The sequence below is a fragment of the Elephantulus edwardii genome, unplaced genomic scaffold (assembly GCF_000299155.1).
Source record: "Elephantulus edwardii isolate Elephantulus edwardi_28Jun2011 unplaced genomic scaffold, EleEdw1.0 scaffold00045, whole genome shotgun sequence".
Taxonomy (NCBI): domain Eukaryota; kingdom Metazoa; phylum Chordata; class Mammalia; order Macroscelidea; family Macroscelididae; genus Elephantulus; species Elephantulus edwardii.
In genome coordinates this window covers 5209850-5217235 of record NW_006399795.1, presented here as the reverse complement: position 1 = coordinate 5217235, position 7386 = coordinate 5209850, and positions in this window count along the sequence as shown.

Below are 7386 nucleotides of genomic sequence, written 5' to 3'. Positions count from 1 at the left end.
TCAGTATTTGTCCTTTTGTGACTGAGATATTTCACTCAGCATAATGTCCTCCAGCGTCACCCATGTTGTATAATACTTCATGAGTTCCTTGTTTTTTCAATGCTGCATAGTATTGCATTGTGTGAATATACCAGAGCTTCTCTAGCCATTTGTTTGTTGACGGGCACTTGGGTTGTTTCCAAATCTTTGCTACTGTGAACAAAGCCACAATAAACATGGTTGTGCAAGCCCTCAGTTACTCTTGACATCACTCATGTTGTTGGAGGATGCATACCGCTAGGTAACATCTTGGGCAAGGATGGCCTTCAGGTAAACGAGAACAAAAGTACCTGCCTAAGTTCTGCTAACTTGGGTCCACAATCTGCACTCTTGGCACCAGCAGCAGCCAGCAAATCAAAAGATGAATTAGATTAGGAAACTTAGCTATTAGGGACCTCTCCAGAATGCTGAAGAGCAAAGATGTCAGTCTAGAGACTAAAGTGCACTTGATCCAGGCCCTGGTCTTTGCAATTACTTGCTATGCATTGGAGAGCTGGACAATGAATAAGGATAACAGAGGAATCATCTTTGTTTTTGAGCTGTGATGCTGGAGAAGAGTATTGAGCATACCATGGCCTGCTAGGAGAACAAACAGGTCTGTCCTGAAGAGGGCGAAACCAAATTGCTCTTTGGAGGCTAGGATTTTGAAACTCTGTCTCACATACTTAGGCCATGTTGCCAAAAGGGACCAGTCCTTGGAGAAGGACATCATACTTGGAAGGGTGGAGGGACAGTGCAAAAAGGGAAGACCCTCGATGAGAAAGATTGACATAGTGACAGGGGTAATAGGGGTAGGTGTGTCATAGACAGGTTGGTTTAGGATAGGATAGGGTTCAGAGCTATTGTGCATAAGGTTGTTATGAGTCACAGGTGTCTCAATGGCACATAACAACAACAAGATGAAGCCCTGGAGACAGGCAAAATGGAAATATGGTAATGGTCCTTAGAGGTCATTGAACCTGTGGCTCCTATACAGGAAGGGTAAGGATATAATTGGTCAAAGGTAGGCTAAAGAATGCTTCCTCTTCCTTTTCTTTCCAGAAACATCATCAGACAAACAGTGACAGTGGGTGACTCTGGATAGAGCAAGGTGATATCTATATGGAGTAGGATTTCAGAAGAGGCTCCAGGAATAATCACAGACATTTATGGCTTGTGGAATAGAGAAGGGAGGGAGGTTCCTCCACAAGTTTCAAAGTCAAAGATTTGAGGATGGAAGATCCACTGCTTGTAATCGATCAGCAAAAAAATCCTATCGTCTTGGCTACTGTAGCGTTTTAAGTTTCAAAGCTGGAAGTTTGAAAACTAAAGATTGTTTCAGCTATTTTGGGTTCTGTGCATTTTCGTATTCTTCTCTTCTTAATTTTCACTGGTGGCATGTAAAAATGAGTTTGAGGTTGTTGTTAGGTGTTGTCGAGTTGTAGACGACTCATAGCGACCCTATGAACAAAAGGTCTGAGCAATGTTCGTACATAGAGTTTCCAGAGGCAAGCCATTTCAGAAGTGGATGTGCTCCTGCTTCCAGGCACCTTGAAAAAAAAGACAAAAAACCCCCTGCCTTCTCAAGAAAGGGAAGTTCTGTGAAAGCACTTGTTGGTAGGTACCAAGAAGTCAGAACTGGCACTCCAGCGGGTTTTTGGAGGCAGTAAATCACAAGGGAGGAAATGGCCCATCTTTCTCCCATGGAGCTGCTGGTGGATTAAAATTGTGAACCTTTGCGTTGACAGCAACAATTCCTTACCACTAGGTCACCAGAGCTCCCTTAAGGAAGGGCTCGTGATTATTTAGCACTTTCAGAAGGGAAAGATGGAATTATTATAGAAAAAGAAGTAGCATAAAAATTGACATTCCTCCCCCCTTTTTTGGGCCTCTCTTCTAGCATAAGGTTCAGAGAGTCTTCTGCTGTCCATTTTAGGTTTTTCACTTTTCTTTGCGTAATGAGCTTTTGCTTTCTTTGTGAACGATGTTCTTGATGCCACTCTGTAACTCATCTGGTCTTCAGCCATCTGTGCTCAACTCACCAAATCTATTTTTCAGATGTTTCTTAAATTCAAGTGGGACAGAATCAAGGTCATACTATGGTTCTCATGTTGTTGTTGTTTGATGCTGTCGAGTCGTAGACGACTCATAGTGACCCTATGAACGAATGGCCCGAGCACCGTTCGTACATAGAGTTTCCAGAGGCAAGCCATTTCGGAAGCAGATGCTTGATTTAGTCGGGAAGCTCCAGCCAACACTGTCCACCATGGGTAGCCATTACCATGACTGGCACATCACTGTCACAGTCTTCAGCATCACAGCAACCACGAGTTACCTCTGTACAGCAACACACAGACCAGTGCTTTACCACCTGCACGTGGTTCTCATAGACTTATTTAATTTTCTTCACCTTCAACTTGAATTTACACATGAGTAATTGACAGTCCGATCCATAGTCAGACCCTGGCCTGGTTTTGAATTGTTATTGTTGTTGATTGCCTTTGAGTTGAGCACGACTCATAGTGACCCTATGAACAAAAGGCTTGAAGCCCCTCTACCACTATCAGCATTTATCAAAACTCATAGAGTTTAAAATGTGCATTAAAATTATTATTATTACTACTACTACTAATAAACAACTTCTAAAAAAACTAAAACTCATAGGATTTCCAGAGGCATGTTATTTAGGAAGTGGATGCTACTCCTGCTTCCAAACCTGTCATAGTATGTTATTGTTTTTATATGCCATTGAGTCACTTGCATTGTATAGCAACCCTATGTACAGCAGCTCTGAGCCCTTTCCTGTTCTGAGCCAGTCTCACTGATTTCAAAACACCAACCCCCATTGCTGTAGTTACTGTATCAATTCAGCTCATCTGGGGTCTTCTTTTCCTGTGCTCTCCATCCATCCTCCCAAGCATGATGTCCTTCTCCAAGGACCGATCTCTCCTGGCCACGTGTCCAAAGTAAGTGGTTTTGATTGCTGATGTTGAATATCCCTATTGACTCTTTCAACAGGTGTAGTTAATCTAATTTCTGTACAGTCTGTCAGATGAAGTCCATGTGTGTAATAGCTATTAATAATTTTTAAATAAAGGTATTTATAATGAATAAATCATTGATTGCATAAAATTCCATTATTCATTCTCCAGCCTGATTTCTGTCACCACATGAGGACAAATGGTCAACAAAGAGAAGAAATACTAAACTAAGGGAGATGAACACAAGGTTCTGAGGGTAGTTTGAGAAGACAAAGCAAAGTATTATGACAAAATATGCAAAACATATACAAAACAGAGTTAGAAAAACAAAAGGGAATATCATGGTTGGCATTTCTCAAGTGGAAAGAGCTGAAGAATAAAGTCAAGCCTTGAGTTGCAACATGAAAGGATTCTATGGGAAAAATCTTGAATGATACAGGAAGCATCAAAAGAAGATGGGAGGAATACAGAGTTACGATGTGTTAGTGGTGCCAATGAAAGACTTGATTGGCATGGAAGCATTTTAGGACATCTTGAACAAATTATCAAGACTCAATGGTATTGAAAGAAATACGATCTTTACTGAAGGCACTGGCTGAAATATAAAACCCCAGGAATTGATGGAATAACAATTTACATGTGTCAATAAACAGATATGCTCACTAGCCCGTGCCAAGAAATTTGGAAGACCTGGCTAACTGTCTGGAAGAGATTCACATTTGTCCTTATTAAAAAAAAAGTTATCCAATAGAGTACAGAAATTATCAAACAAAATTTTAATATTACATGTCAGTAAAATCTGCTGAAAGTAATTAAAGAATGACTGGAAAAGTAGGAAGAAATGGGCATGGTTCAAAATTAGGAAAGGTGTATGCCAGGGATGCAACCTATCTCTATACCTTTTCAATCTATATGTGGAACAGATCATCCAGGAGGTGAAGCTCTATGATGAGGAAAGTGACATCAGAATTAGAGTAATACTCATTAACAACTTGTGTTCTCAGATGACACAATCTTACTTGCTAAATTATGGAAGGCCGAGAACTGCAACCTTCAATATGAATTGAAACTCAACATAAAGGCAACAAAGATTTTCACCACTGGGAAAATTGGGAGAGTATCATGATAGACTGTGAAGAGATTGAGATTGTTAACAGCTTTAATTTGATTGGCTCTACAAACAACACTCTTGGTACCATGAAATCAAAAGATGAATTGCATTGGGAAAGTCTACTGTTAGGGACCTCTCCAGAGTACTGAAAAGCAACAATGTCGGTCTAGAAATCAAGGTGTGCCTGATCCAGGCCATGGTCTTTGTAATTACTTGCTATGCATCAAAAATCTGGACAGTAACTAGGGATAATAGAAGAAGAATAAAGCCTTTGGGATGTGGTGCTGGAGAAGAGTATTGCATATACTATGGACAACCAGAAGAACAAACAAGTTCATCCTGGAGAGGGTAAAACCAAGCTGCTACTTGGAGGCAAGGATTCTGAAGCTGCTTTTGACATACTTTGGACATGTTGCAAGGTGGGTCCATCCTTGGAGAGCAGACATCATGCTTGGGAGAGAGGAGGGACAGCGCAGGAGAGGAAGACCCTGAATGAGATGGATTGACTCAATAACTGGGGTAATGCGGGTGGGTGTGTAGGAGACTAAGATGTTGGCTCAAGATAGAGCAAGGTTCAGAGCTGTTGTACATAGGGTTGCTATGAGTCGCAAGTGACTTGGAGGCACTTAACAACAACAACAACAACAACAACAACAACAACATTTCAGGGAGCTCTGGTGGCCTAGTGGCAAGTGCTGCAATCCCAAAGGCACTCTGTTTGAGTCCCACTAGCTGTTCTGTGGGAGAAGGATGGGCAATCTCCCATGTGATTAACTGCCTCTGAAAACCTATTGGAGGACTAGCTATGAGTTGATTCCTACTCAACAATACACAATAACAACACCAGAAATTAAAGCTAGATTCTGAAGAGGCAGTGGCCCATGGGATATTAATGCTGGTGTCAGTCGGATCTTGACTGAAGCAGAGAACACCAGAAAAATGTTTATTTGCATTTTATTGGCTATACAAAGGTATTTCACTATGCAGATTATAAAAAATTATGGCTATGAGAATAAAAGGAATCCCAGAGCATTTAATTGTGATCATGCAAAACCTATACACAGACCAAGAAGCAATTGCCCAAACAGAACAAGGGAATATTGCATGGTTTAAAATCAAGAAATGTATGTGTCAATGCTGTATTTTTTCTCTATACGTATTCAATTTGTTTGCTGAGCAAACAATCTGAGAAGAGTGACTGTATGAAGAAGAATGTAGCATCAAGATTGGAGGAAGACTCATTATTACCCTGTGTTATGCAGATGACACAGTCTTGCTGGGAGAAAGTGAAAACTTGAAATACTTACTGCAGAAGATCAAAGAATTGAGCCTTCAACATGAATTCCATCTCAACATCAAGAGAACAAAAATCCTCACCACTAGATCCATAGGCAGCATCATGATAGGTAAAGATTGAAGTTGTCAACAATTTAATCTTATTTGGAAATACAACCAACACTATCTGCTATCACAGAAGCAGTGACAAAATAAAAGGAAGTGCTGCACTGGGGGCACCTGTTGTCAAGGAACTCTCCACAGCTCCAAATAGCAAGGATGTTAGTTTAAAGACATCTGCACCTGCTCCAAGGCATGCAATTGTCAATTGCTTCTTATGCTTCTGAATGCTGGACAATGAATAAGAATGAAGACGAAAGGGTTCTTTTGAATTTTGATGTTGGAGAAGAGTATTGAATATCTGATGTCCAGCCAAAACACTTGTCTTGGAAGTACAACCAATATACTACTTAGAGGCAACGATGGTGAAATTTCATCTCACATACTTTGGGCACTTTGTCATGGAAAGTCAATCCTTGGAAAAAGATTTGATACTTGGAAAGGTGGAGGGTGGGTCAGCAAAACAGAAGACCTTGAACAAGATGGATTGACACAGTGACCGTAACAATGAGCTTGAGATTGTGAGGATGATGCAGGATAGGGCAAGGGTTTTCATTGTTTTTCACTCTAAGTTGCTAAGACATGTAGGAACAATAACAAGTTAAGAGATACTCATAGTTGGCCTTCAAGGTGAGGTCTACCTGGTTAGATGCTTAGTCATCCTGGCATGTACACTGTGGGTTTCCTCCATGTAGCTTCTTCTCTAGAAGGCCATCATTAACTGTCACTCTCTTTGTTCTGTGTGTATCTGACACCTGAAGGTTATTTCTGAGAACTTAAAATAGAAATCGTTAGTAAAGCTAAAGGCTGTTGGAAAGGACAGTTGAGACCACCTGTCCTTGCTGAATCCCAAGCTACTTAACATTTGGCAGGTTTCCTTGATCTGGACTGTCTCAGAAACAAAGAGTTTGCTAGAAACTAATAGTAGGTTTTTGTTTTGTTGTTGTTGTTGTTGTGTACCTGTGTACCGTCGAAGCGAATCTGACTGGCACAGGAGGAGATTGCCCCTCCTTCTACAGCGAAGCATCTGGTAGATTGCAACCACGTGTCTTTAGGATTGCAGCACAGCTTCTTGGCACTAGGGCCACCAGAGCTCCCTGAAATTAATGGTAGTTTTACTCAGCAGATCATGTAAAGAGGAAAAGAATGTGGGAAGTCACACATGAGAGTTTGTGATCAGAGCAAACTTGGCAGCATCAGGTTCTCCCTCCCTTTTCACAGCTAGAAACTATTTACTGTTTCATTGCTAATGCTGTTGTTGTTAAATGCAGATGATTCATAGTGACCCTATAAATGAAAGACCTGAACACTTGTATAACTTTCATCATTTCTCCAAGTTCATAGAGGTTCCAGAGGCAAGCTGTTTCAGAAATGGATGCCACTTCTGCTTCCAAGCTTGTTTTAATGGGAAGCTCCACCAAATACTGTCCACCATGGGTAACCATTATTGCATTTGACAAGTCAGTGTCACAGTGTTTAGCATCACAGCAACCATGAGTTACTTCTGTACAGTATAATGGACAGACCAGTGCAATACCACTTAGAAGAATGTTGACCAAAAACAATTAAAACCAGGCCTGAAGGCTGCAGGCCCGAGGGCCCAACCAAATTTAAAAACCAAGGCATGGTTTAACCTCTATGAGCTCCTTCCTTCACCTTCCTCCATAATCAAAGATTCCCACTGGGGCTTTCCTGCCCTTCCCCACTCTCCTTGCAGCTCCACAACCACACATCTCAACCCCCACCACAGCCCCGTGACTTCAGGGCACCACCTTGGATCCAGCCCTCACCTGGAGCTATCAGGCGAGCTGTTGAGGAACTAACCTGGCAGGAGAAAGGCCGGTAGGATCTTATCTGTGTTTACTGGAGCATTGCTGATTA